The sequence below is a fragment of the Lactuca saligna genome, chromosome 7 (genome assembly GCF_052625555.1).
Source record: "Lactuca saligna cultivar CGN05327 chromosome 7, ASM5262555v1, whole genome shotgun sequence".
Classification (NCBI taxonomy): domain Eukaryota; kingdom Viridiplantae; phylum Streptophyta; class Magnoliopsida; order Asterales; family Asteraceae; genus Lactuca; species Lactuca saligna.
In genome coordinates, this window is record NC_136423.1 from 26,900,723 (window position 1) to 26,920,686 (window position 19,964).

The following is a 19,964-nucleotide window of genomic DNA, read 5'->3' on the forward strand; positions in this document are numbered from 1 at the left end:
AGGAACAAGGAAGTGCCTTTGGTGCAAGTGCGGTGGCAGCACAAGAAGGGGTCAGAGCTGACTTGGGAGCCGGAGCGCGAGATGCGGGAGCGGCATCCGGAATTGTTTGTAGAATGAGACTTCGAGGGCGAAGTCTGATTCTAGTGGAGGAGAATTGTAACATCCGCAGTCCCAGGTATATTCTTTAATATTTATTTTTTTGAATTATGAGAAGGAACTTGGCGAGTTGATGCGTAGACTCGCCGAGTAGGGTCGTGATTGTGCATCCGGATTCACTTTGGACTTGGCGAGTCCATGAGTGGACTCAGTGAGTCCACGCTGTTTAATGAAACCCTAAATCCTCCAGGGTTGGAGCCTATTTAAGGGTACTCTTAGCCTCCCATTGCGGCTACCAGTCCCTTGAGAGCACCCTTAGTGGTCTATATCGTTTGGAAGGAAGGAGAAGCCTTTATTGATCTTTCTTTCCTTGGTTTGGCAAAAAGGAGGTGATCAAGAGCAAGAGGAGGCTGAAGGAGGTGTGGTTCAAGTGGTTTCAGAGTCCATAGATTCCAACTTGAGGTATTCATTCAACTTTTCTTCAGTTTTGGTATTGAACCTAGAGATTAGGGTTTTCTAACCTTTTGTGAGGATGTTTATGTGGAGTAATTGGTCCCTTATCGAGTCTATGCTTTGGATCTGGACTCAAAGAGGTTCAGAGACTTCAATCCAGTATGCTTTATGGGTCCTTGAGGGGTGATTGAACTTAGGTTACCATTTATGGGACTAAATCTCCATTTGATGCCATTATGTATGTTTATAAGCATCAAGTTTCGAGCTTTACGTGATTATATTGATTGGAAAGGTCAAATCTATGGAATGGAGGAATAGATCTGACGTCAGGAGGTCAAAAGAATCTGTGCATGGCATGTACTCGCCGAGTTGTTCTTGGGACTCGGCGAGTTGAGTCAAGGTAGCCCCGCGATTCATGCTTGGGGACTCTTCGAGTAAAGGGAAGGACTCGACGTGTTAATTGGACTAAGGAGTTGAGTGGAGACAGGTGGACTCACCGAGTTGCCCAAGTGCACTCGCCGAGTCGGGTCAAAGTTGACCGTTGACTTTGGTTGGCTTTTAGGGTTTGGTCAGCAGCGAGGCCTTTGAGTCAAAAGAGGGGTAAAATGGTCTTTTACCCTTCTGAGGATGTTAAGAAAGGTTAGAGTACGGTTATATTTATGGGAATATTTGCCTTATGTTTTTAGGCGGAGGCTAGATCGCATTTCCCACCGAGTCAGTGAGTTACCGAGATATCTGAGGTGAGTCTTCTCACTATAATATACTCAGATGAGTATTTATGTGTGATCGGAAGGTCGGATATGTTATGAGAAGTATGCTTTTTATGTGAATAAGTTAACTCTTTGTATGTGCTATGTATGCTATGCTTGATGTGGGCCGGAAGGCGTTATGTTATGGGTCGGAAGGCATTGTGATGAGGACCGGAAGGTCGACGCTGGTAGGACCGGAAGGTTTACCGGGTTAGGACGGAAGTCCCCTGAGACACATGGACCGGAAGGTCAGGGCCTGGAAGGGCGTATGTGTGTATAAGTAGTATTTTGGGGAACTCACTAAGCATTTATACTTACAGTTGTTGTGTTATGTGTTTCAGGTACTAGCGAGGACCGTGGGAAGGCGCCGGCGTGATCTGTACACACCAGCGAAGGATTTATTTTATGATCTTGGGATTTATATGTTTTGTATGACGATATGATATATTGGATTTTTATGACTTGATTTGGAGGAAAACATGTTTAAGAAATTAAAATTTTGTTTTGAAAATTTACGTCGTTACATGTTCCTTCCTGAATCCTCCATGCCATATTAAATAAAAATGTTAAGTCACTATTAAAAAAATAAACAAAAGCCAAGATGAAACTTGGCCACCCTTAGTTATATTAAATTTTTGTATGTAAATTTATAATATTATATAGTAGTACATTAACAATGCTAAACTACCTTGAGGTTTCTATAAGTAGGCTTTCTCTTACCATCATGCCCTAAAACGAAATAGAAAATCAAATCATAGAAAACAAAAAACAAAAACATAACAATACATCAGCATTGTATGAAAAAGGGCAAATATGGAAAATCAAGTCAAAGATACTTAAACTCGCATAATAATTCAGTAATTCACATAAGTACGAAGCACCACATAAGTATTTTAACAAAGTCAACATATATTGAGAAATAGAACAAGCAAAAGTACCATTTCACCCCTAAAAGTTTATAAAACCCCAACCGTAATTGAATCAAACATCATCTTCCTCACGAAAAAAGACATGTAAATTTAATGCAATTCATGGACTTCTCTTGATATCAACTCCAACCTATAAAGATATAAAAGCACAACTATTATTGTTGTTAATACAACTATTTTCCATAGTCTATATTACTGAATTCCATTCTTGATTTTGCAGTTTCTAGACCAGCATCTTGCAGATTCATCAATGCTTAATTTTATGTGTGTGTGTGTGTGTGTGTTTACCCATTAAATAATTTACAGGAATAAATTAGAAGGAAATGACGGTTACATGTATATAAGCACCATGAAGCTCTTTTTCCATCTTCCTAATTGAATCTATAGGTAATAAAAACACTACCACTTCCACATGATCAACAAAAACACCTTCTCCTCACAAACAAACAACCAAGTCCTGCAAATATGTAAACCAAATGCTTCACTCGTTATGAGGTGCTACTGATTAGCCAAGCATGAGCTTGGAACTACAGTTTGGAAAATTTTATCACCCTATGAATGATTTATATATAATATGCAACTATGATATAGTATTGAAAATGAAATTAGCATAATCATCCCTAATAACCCAAACATTTATACATGCTAGTAAGGCACGTTGTGAACAGTTTCACTAACATCAAGGAAAATGACACCATAACAAAAGAAAGAAGCAAGAAAACTGATCAAAAGAACAACCCATGGTGTATATTTTTTTAAAAGAAATGCCCAGAAGTATACCAACATTTTCCCTAAAATCATTAGCGAGACCGAGAATTTTAAGCTGTTGCTGAAAAGACCCAGCACACATTTCAGAGAGTGAGAGTAAAGAGGAAAAGCATAGGCATTGCTGAAGGTGATTTGAACCCAAACAGTGGCGCGCCTCCAGTCGGGCCTACCACAACTACCTCCATTTTCAATCTTTCCCTCCATCACTCTCTTTTTTCTCTTCCACTATGTGTTTGGCTAAATTCGATGAACACACACAAACACATTGTATTTGTTGTCGTTGATTCTTCTGGATACAATAACCAAAACCCTAAAAAGAACTAAAAAAATGGAGATGCAGAGGTGTTGAGATGATTTGCAATGCCGGAAACCGAAATGTGTGATGGGATTTACGGGTTTTAGGGAGCTAGAAAGATCGAGTAATAAATATGGGGGATTTTTGGTGATGAAGAGGGTTTTTAGCAAGGATGGTGAAAGATTGAAGGTATGTTTCAAGTTCAATAATATGGTGGTGGATTTGGGGCAGGAGGTGGAAGAAAGGAAACCGGTAAGGAAAGTGACCAAGGGAACGTAGGAGTGGAGTAAGTGGGAATCATAGGACAACGAAATATAATCCATTTAAGGTTGTGGAAAATACAATGAAGTAACACATAGTTCAGTAGGTAACATAAAGAACATATCCTATCCTTATTGGTTTAGAGGGATGGCGGATATTAATCCCAAAAACACTTAAAAAAAAAGTTTAAAAGGGGACATATAGGCCGATAAGGACCAAATTACAATTTAAGTAACGAACTGGAAAGAAAAAGAAAACCAAAGAAAATAGAAGGACGAAAACAGTCAAAACACTATGATGTTCACTGTTCCTAACTTTGAACATCATTTTATATATATATATATATATATATATATATATATATATATATATATATATATATATATATATATATATATATATATATATATAGGGATAGTTTAAATAAAATTAGTAAACAGTATCAGAACGTAAAAATATTATTTTTATGTTATTGTTCTGTAATAAATTTTGTATATATAGATTTGTGTCATTATTCGACAATGAATAAATAAATAGTCACATGTTAAAACTAAAATTAGAATTTATTACAAAAATACACATACATAAATTTATAATAGAATAATAACATTCTAATGAATATATATATAAATAATCAAACGCTAATATTCATATTAATGTTACTTCAAAAATACATATATACAACACTTATTATAGAATAATAACATAAACATAGTGTTTTTACGTTTAATATTTATATTTTTTTATTTAAATATACTTCTCTCTCTCTCTCTCTCTCTCTCTATATATATATATATATATATATATATATATATATATATATATATATATAATGTGGATGACATCTATTGTGTGAACGTATGGACACCTCTGAACCAATCATTTGGAGATAATATAGAATTTTTGTATATTTTGATTTTAGGCAAGTAGTTAGTCAAATCAATAAATTTAGGAAACTCATTTAAATCAAGTTCGTTATATTAATTATTATCTATAATACTTAAAGAATACACACACACACACACACACATATATATATATATATATATATATATATATATATATATATATATATATATATTCTTTCAAACTTTAAAATCCATGAACCAAACAAAATTCAAAATTTATAAATTTATAAAAGGTAGAGCCAGCACTTTTTTCGGTGTATGTCCCCTCCAAAATCAGAATTCTTAATCAAGAGCATTCTTAAGGAATGTTTATATATATATATATATATATATATATATATATATATATATATATATATATATATATATATATATATATATATATTCTTTAAAATAAAGCATATTTTCAAAATAATTTCAACAACATAGGAAGAATATTCTAAATTTGAAACAATTCTTAAAAGAAAACTAAAACGACACCAAAATAATGAATAATTACAACAATTATAGAGAAATAATGAAGAATCAAACCATTCTTATTAGGAATTTACAGCAAAAGAACTAATAATCTTAAAGAATATGCAATATTTTTACAAGATGTGATGTATTCTTTACAAGGATGAGAGGTATTCTTAAAGAATGTATAGGAGATAATAGATTAATAGGTGATTTAGGTAATTAATGATATTTATAAAATGACATGGCATGATATTCATAAAGGGAAGTGATTTGTACACAACAGTTTTTTACCGTACACAACAATTTATGCATTATAGAGTTGTACAATACAACACTTTAAAACACAAATTGTTGTGTATGGAAAAAAAAATGTTGTGTACGAATCAGTTCTCATTCATAAAATGACGTGGTGGGATTGCCGGTAATTAAAGAAAGAGAGAAACAAATATAAGTAAGGTAAGTAGTCTTAATTAGATTAATTATAGGAGATAATAGGTGATTTAGGTAATTAATGATATTAATTACAAAATAAAATTATAAAATTATTATTATACCAGTTTTAGATTTTTAGAATGATTGGCTCATATTAATCCCTACATTCATGCAATATTTATCAATCTACATTTGAATCTTTCACTCTCTCTCTCTTTCTCTCTCTCTCTCTCTCTCTCTCTCTATATATATATATATATATATATATATATATATATATATATATATATATATATGTGTGTGTGTGTGTGTGTGTGTGTGTGTGTGTGTGTGTTGTTTGACAATTATTATGTGATTGTAGGGACTAACGAGAATTCAGAAACTAATTAAATCATTAATAAATAATACAAATATATAAAAGTAATTTACATTATAATTAGTCAAGGTAGAGAAAACAAAATCAATTAATATCCTATTAATTTAGGTTATCAGTTTCAGAAACCTATAACATTACCATCAATTCCCCCTCTTACTCTAAAAGTCACAAACCTAGAACCATCATCATCTTCCGACGTCCAGAACAACCATCAGCATACCTCCGCCTCACCCCCCACCATCATCTCACTACTGCTATCGATCCCTATCGCCGGAGCTTGTTCCTACCAGAGTTTAATAACCATACAATATGCAGACAACTCCTCCATCTTGTCGTCTCCGTTGTCGCTCAAAATAACCACAATCGTCGCCTCATCAGAACCCACACATCTTTCTTCTTGGTGATTTTTGGCGACATCGACTCCATGTGTAATCGACTCTAGCCTCCATCTCTATTACTCTCGATTAGGACTTTACATGAATTTCAATTTTCATTTGGTACATTTTCAAGACAACATCTGTAAGGGAAGGACATTTATTAACAATGATGCAAATAATTCTATATGATATGTTCTATTGTGTAATTTCTGCCCTAATTTCTATATGCTCACCTAATTTCTCGATCTTGGATCATTGAGATCAATTTGTTTGAAATTTAAATATAGATTTATAAAGTAAAGAAATAGTGAGCTATTTAGTTTATAATTTTAAGAAATTGGAACTTTTCAGTGCATAAATTGAATCGACTTGAAGACTCGACCACTTAGACAATGTGGGTGACCTTCATTTATCAAACTCTATTATAAATTATCGAAAGTTGATTTCTTTTCTTTTCATTCTTTAATTGAGACAAAGTGGCCCTGGTGGAATTTTGATTTAAATTAGATAGGAAGACCAGTCTAATCATCAGGCCTATCATATATGCTACCAAATACTATGGTAATTAGTTTTTCTTTATACATTTCAAGTGAACACCTTGATTTTCTTGAGACTACTTGTAAAGAATTATTTATATTTGTCTCCCTAGGTGATTTTTATGTCTTTGCTCTTGTGCCGTATGGCTTTATTTATAAATACATTTTGTCACAATGTTTTTGTATAAATGTATTTTGATAGAAAAACATGTAGACCGAAAGTGTATTCTACCAAGATATATAAAACTGCTCTTAGAAGAAAAAAATATGATCTAAGTTCATTCTGTACAGTATTCTGTCAGAATTTGTTTGTATAAATGCATTCTATCAGAATGTCTTTAAGAATATTTGTTAACAACATGTATATTTTCTTAATTTATAACACTAACGAGTAATGCATGTTATTCTTTCAAAATGCATGTTATTCTTTCTGAATGGCCTGAAGAAGGAATCAAATATTGAGCATAGAAGACAAACACATGGAATCGAGTTTAACGATAAGTATATTTGCGGAGAGTTATATTTTTTATAATAATACATCAAATTTTCGTAAAAATAGTTAGAATCAAGTCGATTATTTAGACCATTGAAGAATATCAAGTGTATTTGTTTAATAATTGCATATTTAAAAATGCTATTTTTTAAGAATTTTATTCATTTCTGGTCATAGTTAGAATATATATATAACTATATTAAAATGTATAAAACTATTTGTCTAAAAGAATATATATGAATTTATATTTAAGTTCGGATGTATATAAATAATAAAATCATAGACCCTCATTCTGATTTGGATGTATATGAAGAATATTTAGAATTCTTAAATCAGGTTAATTATAAAAAAAAATATATCTTAATTGGAACTATATACTATAAGAATAAAATCAGAAATATCTTTACTAGCATTCTCTCATTCTAACTGAATAAATTAGGTTATTAAAAAGAATATGTTAGAATTAAAATTGAAGTAATTTAAAAAGTTCATATTTTTGCAATTAGGAGAATTAGTTATCCCTAAAAATCTGAAAATTTCCTTTTTTAAATGTAGTTAATTGTCCAAAATACCCTTATGCTAAAATTTGTGTGATTATATGCTATATATTATCTCATTGTAATATCATAGACCCTCAAATCATGACCATTAATTATATTCATCCATTGGTTCAAAATTATGCTTAGGAACACACAATAGATGTAGGGAATACAATAACCTAGGCATATATATATATATATATATATATATATATATATATATATATATGTATATGTGTGTGTGTATGTATAGAAAGAGAGGGAGAAAGAGAGAGAGAGAGAGAGAGAGAGAGAGATAGATAGAGAGAGAGAGAGAAAGAAATAGAGGTAGGTTTCGTTGAAATTCAAAATAAAATATTGATTTTGAGATTCAACCTCAGTCACATAATTCACATATGTCATTCTAACCCTCCGGCGTACCTGCGCGACGGATCAGTTATAATCATAAATGACTTTGTAGTGTCACTCGTTCCTTTCAGCCTAGACACCTTCCCAACCACTAAAATTGCCACCACCACTACCATCACCATTATCACCAACTCGGCTACAAGTTGACCCGACTACTACCACCTACGTCACTTATACCACCGCCACCTTTGTCACCACCACCTCTTTTGCCACAAATCGTTGTAATCATATATAATTACTCAATCTGTGAATAAGCATATATGTATAATCATTTATGATTAAGCATATACGTATAAACATATATAATCGTATATGATTATATCGCTTTGATATATAATCATTTATGATTAGGCATACTTCGTTGTTGCCAGTATATTGGAGCGTTAAATCAGCAAATGAGAAATATATAGTTGATTTCGAATATCCACATCTCTATTTTCTTATTTATTTATTTATTTTTGAATCTCAAGTGAAACGACCATGTGTGTGTGTGTATATATATATATATATATCCATTGGGTGCATAATTTTTTTTCAATGTTGTTCGACAACTTAACTAAATAAGAGCTAAGTCACTTGTAACAGATTACATGTTCAATTATGTCTTTCAAAGTGACTCATATTCTTAATTAGCATATTCACTGCCTTAAAATCATCAACTTTATCCATTGGGTGGGTGGGTGGTGGTGACAGATGCTGGTGGTTGGGTGGTGATGGTGGTGGTGGTGGGTGGTGGGTAGTGATGGATGGTGGGTGGTAGTTGGTGGTGGTGGTTAGTGATGGGGGTGGTGGCGGGTGGTGGTGTTGGGTGGTGAGTGGTGTTAGTTATTAAGTTTTTTAAATTGTTTGTAACTATTTTTTTATTTATATGAATAATATTTTATAATTATAATTAAAAAAATTGTATTTTTCAAATTTGTTCTCAAATGTTCTCGCGATAAGAAATGTTCTCAATTGAATGCTCTAATATATATATATATATATATATATATATATATATATATATATATATATATATATATATATATATATATATATAATATTTTAGAGAATATACACAACCTTCTATACTACACTCCAAACATAATATTTATGCTCTTTCCAATTTCATTATGAATAAAAATTGACTTATATATATATATATATATATATATATATATATATATATATATATATATATATATATATATATATATATATATATATATATATATATATAAGGTTTAACAAAGTTAATCGGATGATTACATGTGAGGTAACAAAAGTAGTCAGATGCATATGAAGAAGAAGCATTGTAGATGATAAAGAAAAAAATTCAAAAGCTTAAACCTGGAAATTAAAGAAAACTTTTACGGTAACAAACATCTTCTCCTTCACCATCTCTTATTGATGTGGTTATTCTTGAAAAGGCATAATTTTAGTAGAAAAAAGAAGAAAATGATGAAGATGCCTGATAAATGTGGGTTTTATGAGCAAGAGTGGAAGAGCCCTTATATCATAGTGATGAGTAATTACCATAAGGAATTAATGATGAATGATAAAAATTACAAGTGTACGGGGCTATGTAAGTGAGAAGAACATTATAACATTCATTTCCAACCACAACCACTATCGCGAGTGTTTGTTGCACTAGAGTTGCAGACAACAATATATCTTCATTTTTTTTACTATAGTCTCCCCTCTTTCTCATTCCTCTTTTCTGATTTCTATTTAAAATTACACATCGCACACAAGTATGTGTATGTGAGCAGTTTCCCCTTTATTGGACTACACATTGTATTCAACTCCATGATTTAGTGAAGAATGCTACATAGAGTTCTAACTGAATGAACATGACATTAGTATTACTTCTATAGTTATAACCTTTTAATAAGGATTATTTACTTAATTGCTTAAAAGTAAAGTAACTAATTTAACCCTCTTAAATTTTAGGTTTAGAACTAGTCATATACTCACACGATACTTGTAATTTATACATGAATATATATATATATATATATATATATATATATATATATATATATATATATATATATATATATATATATATATATATATATATATATATATATATATATCAGGGCCGACCCTTAACATATGCCGGGTGTGCGACCGCACAGGGCCCGTATTGTTTGGGGGACCCGATATTTATATAATTATATATATATATATATATATATATATATATATATATATATATATATATATATATATATATATATATATATATATGAGATGTCGAAATTAAAGTAAACAAAAAATTGGTGGTTGACATGGTAAAGGCGCTTGACATTTATCAGTTAGTCCCAAGATCGAAACTTGGCACAAGCAGTTTTTGTTTTTTATTTTTATTATAATAGTTCAACATAATCGAAGCTTGGCACAAGCAGTTTTTGTTTTTTATTTTTATTATAATAGTTCAACATATCCTTTTATTTCAAACGTAACAAACACATCTATCACATAAGGAATTATCTATGTCAAACCCATCTTTAATTAAATTAATATATAAGTCCAATTAAACTAAGTATATCACATAGAATTAGTATCTAACACAAACACGCATTTAATTACTATATATAAGTCCTTAGCCTCTTTTATTTATTTGTTGAGTTTGGACAATTCGGCAGCAAAGGAAGACATAAGAAAAGGTTCGTTTTTTTTTTCTCTAATGGTAATATTTATAATTCATCATTATTAGTATTTTTTATAATCATTAGTATTTTTTTTCTAGTTTACATTGTTATTGGTATTGCTCATTCAACGTTTTGATATATTCAATTAGATTTCTAGAGTTCTTTTATCATAGTTTTAATTTTTATCGAGTATTTGGTTGATTATTGTTATTTTATTTTCAGAAATAATGCCTCCTAAGTATTTATCTGGTAGTAAAAAACGTAAAAAGAGAAAAAGAATTGAAGAATCAACAAAGGCTAACAGTGGTTCTCTAGATAAGTTTTTCCAAAAAAAACCTAAAGTTCCTTCTCAAAATCAAAATAATGATGATATTCCTGATAATTTGGGTGTTGATGTCGAACGAGATCAAATTAATGATGTTAATGTTGATAATGTTAATTTCGATGGAGATCGTGTTGATGTTGATGATGGTAATGACGATGGTGATAACATTAAAGATGATGGTGATGATGATGATGATGATGATGATGATGATGATGTTGATGATGATGTTAATGTTAATAGTAATAATGTTGATATATTCGATCCAAGAAATTGGGATGGACTAAGCACAGACATGGTGAAACGTTTGGTAGAGAAAGGTCCTAAAGGGGATAATACTATTGATAAGGGTCCACCTGATAGATTTTCTAGACGGTTTTCTGCAACTATGTATACTAGAACTTTGCCAAATAAACAGACATGTAACAGAGAATGGCTAGTATACTCGAAAGAGCTTGATAAAGCTTATTGTTTTTGCTATAAAATATTTAGAAAAGGGATCCCGAAAGGTCAATTAGATAGTGAAGGTTATGCAGATTGGCAACATCTTAGTACAAGACTTAAAGAGCATGAAGTTGGTTTAGATCATCTCACAAATTTAGCTACTTGGTTTGAAATGCGTGAAAGATTGAAAGTTAATGAAACAATTGATAAAGTGGTGTATGATCAATTTAAGAAAGAAAGGGAGCATTGGAAACAAGTACTATTGAGGATTATTGCACTAGTGAAATATTTGGCTAAATATAATTTAGCATTTCGTGGAACAAATGAAAAATTATATCAAAAGAGTAATGGAAACTTTCTTGGAGCGATTGAGATGTTTGAAGAGTTTGACCTGGTTATGAAAGAGCATGTGCGTCGTATCAAAAATGATGAGATCCATGTACATTATCTTGGCCACAAGATCCAAAATGAGGTGATACTTTTACTAGCTGATGAAATTAAACGAGAAATCATTAAAAAAGTAAAGGAAGCAAAATATTACTCCATCATACTTGATTGTACCCCTGATACAAGTCACCAAGAACAAATGTCTTTGATAGTGAGGTATGTAAATTTCTCCTCCAATGATGTTACTGTTGAAGAATCCTTTTTAGGTTTTTTGAATGTTAATGATACCACTGGTAAAGGGCTCTTTGATATTACACACGATGAATTAAAATCTCTTGGTCTTGATATTGATGATATGCGGGGGCAAGGGTATGACAATGGATCAAACATGAGAGGAAAACATCAAGGAGTTCAAAAGAGATTTTTGGACATAAATTCTAGAGCATTTTATACTCCATGTGGTTGTCATAGTCTTAATCTTGCACTGTGTGACATGGCTAACAGTTGTAGTAAGGCTAGAGATTTTTTTGGAGTCATACAACGAGTATATACAATATTTTCCAATTCTACTAAGAGGTGGCAAATTCTGAAAGAGAATATCAAAGGTTTGACTCCAAAGTCATTGTCTGCCACTCGGTGGGAAATTCGTGTTGATAGTGTGAAGGATATTAGACAACAACTTCCGGATTTAAGAGAAGCTTTACTTGAAGTTGCGGAAAAAGACAACGATGCTAAAATCCAAAGTGAAGCTAAATCGCTAGCAAATAATGAGCTTGGTGGATTTGAGTTTTTGGTATCCATAGTTATTTGGTATCAAATATTGTACATGGTGAACTTAGTTAGCAAAAAATTACAATCAAAAGATATGCTTCTCGATGTTGCTATTAACGAAGTGAATATGCTAATTGATTACATCAAAGAGTTTAGAGAAATTGGGTTCTCCAAGGCAATTGATGATGCGAAGGAACTTTCCGTTGAAATGAATATTGATCTGGTATTCTCTCAAAAGCGACGGTTAGTAGAAAAAAAACAATTTCATGAGAATTCTAGTGATCAAGATGTTGTATTTTCAGCCGAGGAGAATTTTAAAGTTAATTACTTTTTATATATTGTTGATCAAGCGAGTGCTTCTCTTAAAACAAGATTTCAACAATACAAAGCGTATGAAAATATTTTTGGTTTTTTGTTTCCAAAAAAAAATGAAGGAATTTGATGACAAAGATCTCAAGCCATGTTGTCGCCGTCTTGAAGCCGCACTTAAGTCTGGTGAACAATCAGATATCGATTCTCATGAACTTTATATGGAGTTAAAGCTGTTTGACATGTTCTTACCGAGTGAAATTACGAGCCCTATTGATGTTTTAAAGTATATGAAAAAAGTCGATTGTTTTCCTAATGCAATTATTGCCTACAAAATCTTGTTGACTATTCCCGTAACGGTCGCGTCTGCAGAAAGAAGTTTTTCAAAGCTAAAGTTGTTGAAGTCCTACCTAAGGTCCACAATGTCACAAGAAAGACTTAACGGATTGGCGATAATAGCTATTGAGAACGTTATATTGGAGACTATTGATTATGAAGAGTTGGTGAACAATTTTGCTTCCAAGAATGCTAAGAGAGTCTCGCGATTCATGTAGTTGTCTACGATTATCTATTATATGATCGTTCTTTTCTTTTGCTTCATATTATAACAATTATGAAATAATTAATGAATTTTTGATATAAGTAAAAAATAAATATATATTTAGGGGCCCATTTTTTAGTTTCGCACCGGGCCCCTAAAATCAACGGACCGGCCCTGATATATATATATATATATATATATATATATATATATATATATATATATATATATATATAAAACATCGCTTCCTTATAGTTGTATGGCTCATCTATATTAACTAGTGTTTTATCACTAATCATTACATCTTCTTCTATATTAACTTGGAAACCATAAAACATAAGAGTAAGATGAACTTTATTAGATCTATGAAGAGTAGGTGTAGATGCATCAATTTCCTCAACAGTTGGTTCAACCTCAGGTTGATTGCTAGTGTCAACTATAGGTTCTTCTTCTCTTGACTCTAGAATCTCTTTAAGATCAATTGGGCTCCCAGTAGCTTCTTTATTTATGAACTCACTCTCTAGGAAGAAGCCATTTGAGCTACAAATGCTTTATTCTCAGAAGGCTTGTAAAAAAAGTATCCAAAAAACTTTTGGGGATATCTAACAAAGTTCACTTCTCTGATCTGGTTCAAGTTTATCAGTGGCCTCACGATAAATGAAGACTTCGCTAACCCCCATACTTTGACATGTGTTAAAGAGGAATGTTTCCTACACCACATTTTAGAGTGTGTCTTAGTAACCTTCTTAGTTGGTACGAGGTTTAAGATGTCGGTTGATATATCTAAGGCATACACCCATAAACTTATCAGAAGTGTAGTTGCTCTCATCATAGATAGAACCATATCTAATTGCCTTCAATTTCTTCTTTTAGCAATGTCATTAAGTTATGGCATTCTGTGAGGAGATAATTGTAAATCTATTATAACTGATTATGTATTTCTTTTTGAAACTATTTGAACACTTCAAAAGTTTCTGACTTCTATTTGATTAAATAGATATATCCATATCTAGTAAAATCATCAATAAAAGTCATAAAGAGTCATTCTCCATGTCTTATAGCTAATATGAAAGGTCGACATATATTTCTGTGTATAAGGTCTAACAAATCCTAGCCCCTTTCACAGTAACCTATGAATGGTGCTTTTGTCATCTTTCCAAGTAAGCAAGACTCACATACATCATTCTACTTTAAGTCAAACGATTCCAAGATCCATGTAACAATTAGCTTATTTTCTTTCAAGGCGAAGCAATCTTCAGTAAGATATCCAAAATCTTTCTGGTAAGCACACTACATAGATTTATCTTTCCATCCTAATGATTGCCATTTTTCTTGGGCCATCGTGCCTTGTCCCCAAGAACATGAATTGCATAGAGCAAACCCAAAACATTAACATAAATATAGTTTGATATCTTGGGATAATCTTCATATTATAGATTATTAACCCTATGAATTTCAGGTATAGAGTAGGGTTTAGCTTTGTAGGATTTTTTGGAGGAAGATTCATTCTTCCTTTTGTGATGATCATAAGAGATATTCATCGTCCTCTAGATCTTCTTATATTCTTCAAGCTTAATGAACCTTAGGGTTCTACCTCTTACTTCATCTAATTTCTTGCATGGGTCTTGATAAGATCCTTATAAAATGGATAATGTTTCTTTAGTCCCATCTTGAAGGCTTCCATGACTGTTGCAACATCTAAATGTGGAATATATAGAACTTTCCTAAACTTGCTAACATAATCTATTAAATATTCATCCTTTAAGGGTGAACAAAAACCCTTGCAAAGACAAGTCTCCTTAATATGTTGGTGAACTGGAATAATGTCTATGGATTCTCTATATTAGGTGACATGTTGTTCAGGATCCATGGTCCTATCATTACATCTTCATGTTAGGTGTCTAGAAATCTTTTGTAACATTGACATCACAAACAGGAGGCATAAATCTTGAGACCTTGTGGATGACTAGTGACACCTCTAGTATAATTTAAATCACGCATAGTATATATGAGATCATGTCTCTCAATTTTATGAGTTCTTTTTCCATAACTAGAGTTATCCATATATCTTTGGTGTTAAAAGGAATGTTGAATATCTTTCCAAGATATTGGGAAAAATGACCTCCTGCACTAGGAGTTGCACCATCTGTGAAGATAGGAAGCTAAATCGATATGATGTTTCTAACTTGGTGTTGTGAAGATTCACCGGTTTGAAGTTCAAGATCTTGGGCTACAAGAATGAAGGTTGAGTTGTTATAGTTTCCATAGCCCTTGATTTTGCACTTAGCCTTTATATTCTTTCGAATATTATCTTGTTGATCTCACCATGTTCAATAATATGTTATTCCATCCTAGTCAACATAGAAATGACTTTGGTATTGGAGACCATGATAGACATTGCTTGGGTTATCCATCTTGCATATTGGACTGGTGAAGATATAAAGATAGTTTTTCTAAGGACTTCAATACTCCTCCTTTGTGGATTACTAGCAGGAGGCGGGGGTAGTTTTTGACCAACATAAATGAAAGGAATAGTGGTAAGGTAGACATTATTATTACAAGATAAGTGTAAGTGACTAAAAATCACAGAAGAATCCTTTTGAATAATCTCAAGAAAAAATGTACTAACATCACTTGTCCCATGGATGATGCCAAATTATTTTGGTCAAATATTGATAAGCTAATTTCACCACCAAATTAGTAAGTGTGGTGTGATGTTTAGAATAAAATTTTAATCTGTGAATTGCTTAAGATATTGAAATAAGTTAAAGATCTTAGTCAAATCATAAATAAGTATATACAAGGATTGGAAAAAAAAAATGTTAAAGTTGCAAACTTGTCAAATAAAGTAATGAGTCTTAAGATATTCAAAAAGGTGCCAAGATACCACAAAATATCTTGGTACTTTAGTAAGATTGCGATTACAAATGATTAAATAAATATATAAGAATGTTGTAATCGATCAAATATTATTAAGTAAAAAATGCAAGATATACAAGGATATACGAGGAAAGCCCTTAATCCTTCTGCATCTTCGATATAAAACCTCGTGAGGTAATAATATTAGCTGCCTAAGAACTTAAATTATTTGAAAATGAATTACAGGTGCTAACAGATCGTAATATTATGTAATTTGACTGTAAGAGTGTCCGATTAGCAATCATGAGTGTGTGTGTGTGTGTGTGTGCAAAATGATAAGCTACTCTTATTTATACAAGGGTTTTATACCTAATTGTCCTAATATCTCGGGATACTCCATGATTCATGTTTGAACCAACGTTTTAGAGTCACTTTAATGGTTAATTCATTTTGTCCACGTGCCCTTTAACATGGTCTTGTATAAAAGATAACAAAGAACAAGATGGCAGTCCCAATATATTGATTAAGTCCTTGAGTATTGTACAAAAGATAACAAGAAACATGATGGCGGTCCCCAAATATTGATTAAATTCAAGATCTCAGACTACCCAAGATGATAATATAAGTCAAAATATTAAATACAAAGGATGTAAATTCTACCCATAACACTCTCTGTAATAAGTAACATTTAAATTGATTCAAATAAATCTTTAAAATCAGAATCTCTATGATAAACAATATTTAAATCAAAAAAGGTATATCCAAAATTTGAGAATATTTCAGATTTTCTTTACTTACAAAACAAGTTAGGGATCTAACCCTAATTTTCGAAAATTATGGTTTAAGGTTTTTAAATATTGAAAATTTAAAAGCATTTTTAAAAATAAAAAAATTTAAACCTATAAAAGACTAATTTCAAAAAATCCTATAAGCAAACTAGATTTTACTGAAATCAATTTGGATCAACCATTGCAAATAATAATGAACTAAGGCTATAATATCACTGTAAGATTATACGAGATTGTAGACATATGATCATGATAGGGGATGACTTTAACAATATATTATGTGTTAATGCAACCTACAAGGATATAAGTTTTATTATATTATTGCAACTACAAGATTAATAGTATAACATACCTATTCTGCAGCTAGAGATCTTCTTGCTTGAGATCTTGTTCTTACCACTTTGCTTGGATGAGAGGATCCAAAGTAGAATCATGCTAATGGTATCACACCCAAGAATACAAAACCCTAGGAGAGGGGACGTAAGATCGAAAATTCCACTAACCCTATAAGAGTTATGATTTTTTTTCCAAGAGAAAAGGGCAAGAGATGGACGAAGTTTGAGATGAAGAATGAGCATCTAGGGTTTGATCCCTACAAACCTATTTATAGGCTTCCGGTTGCTTAATACCAAAGCAACTCAATAACCTTGATAAAGTTTATTAAATTCGTCTTTTACCCTATCTATATCTTCTGGGATGTTCCAATTAAGTAAACCTTTTCAATAATCAACATTTAGTCCATCTAATTAATCAACTCTTAATTAATTACAAATCAGTTTCTAATTAATTTATCAAAAAATGAAAAATTAATAAACTAATTTCTCCGAAATTCTGTTTTTCATTTAATTGCTTAAATGGTTCTTGAAGGAATCCCAAAATGACCATGCTATTATTAAAAAAAATTCAATAGTTAATGATATTTGACACTCTTTCCAGTATAACCAACTCTTCTGATGAGTATGTCAACAAATTGAAAGACTAAGATGTATCCTATGGAAAGTTATATGGTAGAATCATAGTTGTCCAATATGGTCTATGAAATTTAAAGTCATACTGAAGTACTTTAGAGAATGGTAAATGAGGATCGTGAGCTTGAGAAGAATTTATTCTAGACACCCATGGATCACATAGATATTTATTGTTTTTATTGTAATGTAGCAACACATAGGAAACACATAAGCCCAAATATAATATTTAAATTAGTTAAAGAAACACTAGCCAAGGTGTATGGCAAATCAGGTATGACCATTCATACAACTTATACATCTTATTCCTCAGCATGACACCATACTTATACTTTTTATTCATTAATAGTGACATGATGACGTTATACTAACATTTCTTTTATATGCATGTTTCATAGGAAATAAGAGAATTTGATCAAATATGACAAGATTTGACTATGGATGAAGACAACATCGATATGATTAGAGATCTTTTATTTCTTTCTGATGATTAGACTATGAGAGATATTGATATTATTAGAGGATGTTGTCTATGGAATTTTGCTCAATAGTTTTAACAAAAGTTTTGAAATTTGAATTTATTTGTGTTAGATAATAGATTGATTAATACTCAGAAGAAAAATGCATAGAAATATATAGGGAATACTTAAACCCTAATGGCTTAAACTGTAACATCTTGATTACAAGGTATTCCATTTATGCCCTTGGTATGAGAATTTTGTGCCAATAGGTCCTTAGTGACATTTTTGTCATTTTTGGGAATTGCATGAGTACGCTTGGTGTACGTGGTCTGGACCCAAAACCCTAATATTTAGGGTTTATGCACTATTTAAACACCTTTATAGCCCCGTTAACCTTTCTTTCATCAGCCTCCAACCCCATTTCGACCCCTTTGCAAACCCTAATCCATTCGAGAGCATTTTTGAGCCTTGAGTGTGCATTTTGGTGTTCCTAAAGGAGGAAGAAGGAAGAGGAAACGATCCTAGAAGAGTGGAGCACTTTGGATCCAAAATCACATCATCATTTGACACCATTGAAGGTAAAACGCTATGAACTTGATGAAGCTATGCTTAGATCATGTTTAGCCATAAATTTATGTTATGTTTGGTCTCATAAGCTTGGTATTATCATTATCGGTTATTGTAATTCATATAAGTTGTCCATCCAGACATTTTGGAGTGTTTAGAAGCATAAAAATGTGATCTTGGTCATTGGTGTCCTTCCATGCATGTCCTAGGATGTCTTTATTAGTTAAAATGTTAAAGTTTTTGGTATTAAGCACTTAATAGCCATGCAAGACCATAAAGTTGGAAACTAAGGATATGATTTGAGGACTAGATATGAAATTTGGACGAAAGAGCTTAAGGGATTAAGCTCTTAACAGAAGGAAATGATGGTTGAAACGTATGTTAGGCATACGATATGGTATGCAGGGTATACGAGGTCAACACCCTATTTCTGGTCAAGGCCTGAGTACGCTAAGTGTATAAGCTGTGTATGCTGGGCGTACTCAGCTGAGTTGACTCAGTTGACTTTTTGACTTTTACCAAGTTTGACCTAAGGGTATTTTGGGTATTTTGAGTTGTGGTTGAGATTTGTCACGATTTGATGTATAGGTGACTGGTAGAGCTTATATTTGGAGCAATACCTATTCAGCTATCTATTCAGACTCAGATGTGAGTTTTTCCTCCCTGTACTTGTGGGTCGAAGGCACCAATGTCGGTACACTAGATTATGTATCATGGCATATAGGATGTTGCTATGTTGTAATGAACTGTTAGATCTGTGTCCTGGTATATAGGATGTTGCTATGTTGTAGTGATATGTAGATCTGCATGTTTGTCTGATGATTAGTTATATGAC

At 31.9% G+C, this 19,964-nt stretch overlaps 1 pseudogene; it reads left to right on the plus strand.

The window, feature by feature from the left end:
* Nucleotides 1-10,942: 10,942 nt before the first annotated feature.
* Nucleotides 10,943-13,502, plus strand: LOC145006766 (uncharacterized; annotated as a pseudogene).
* Nucleotides 13,503-19,964: the final 6,462 nt, after the last annotated feature.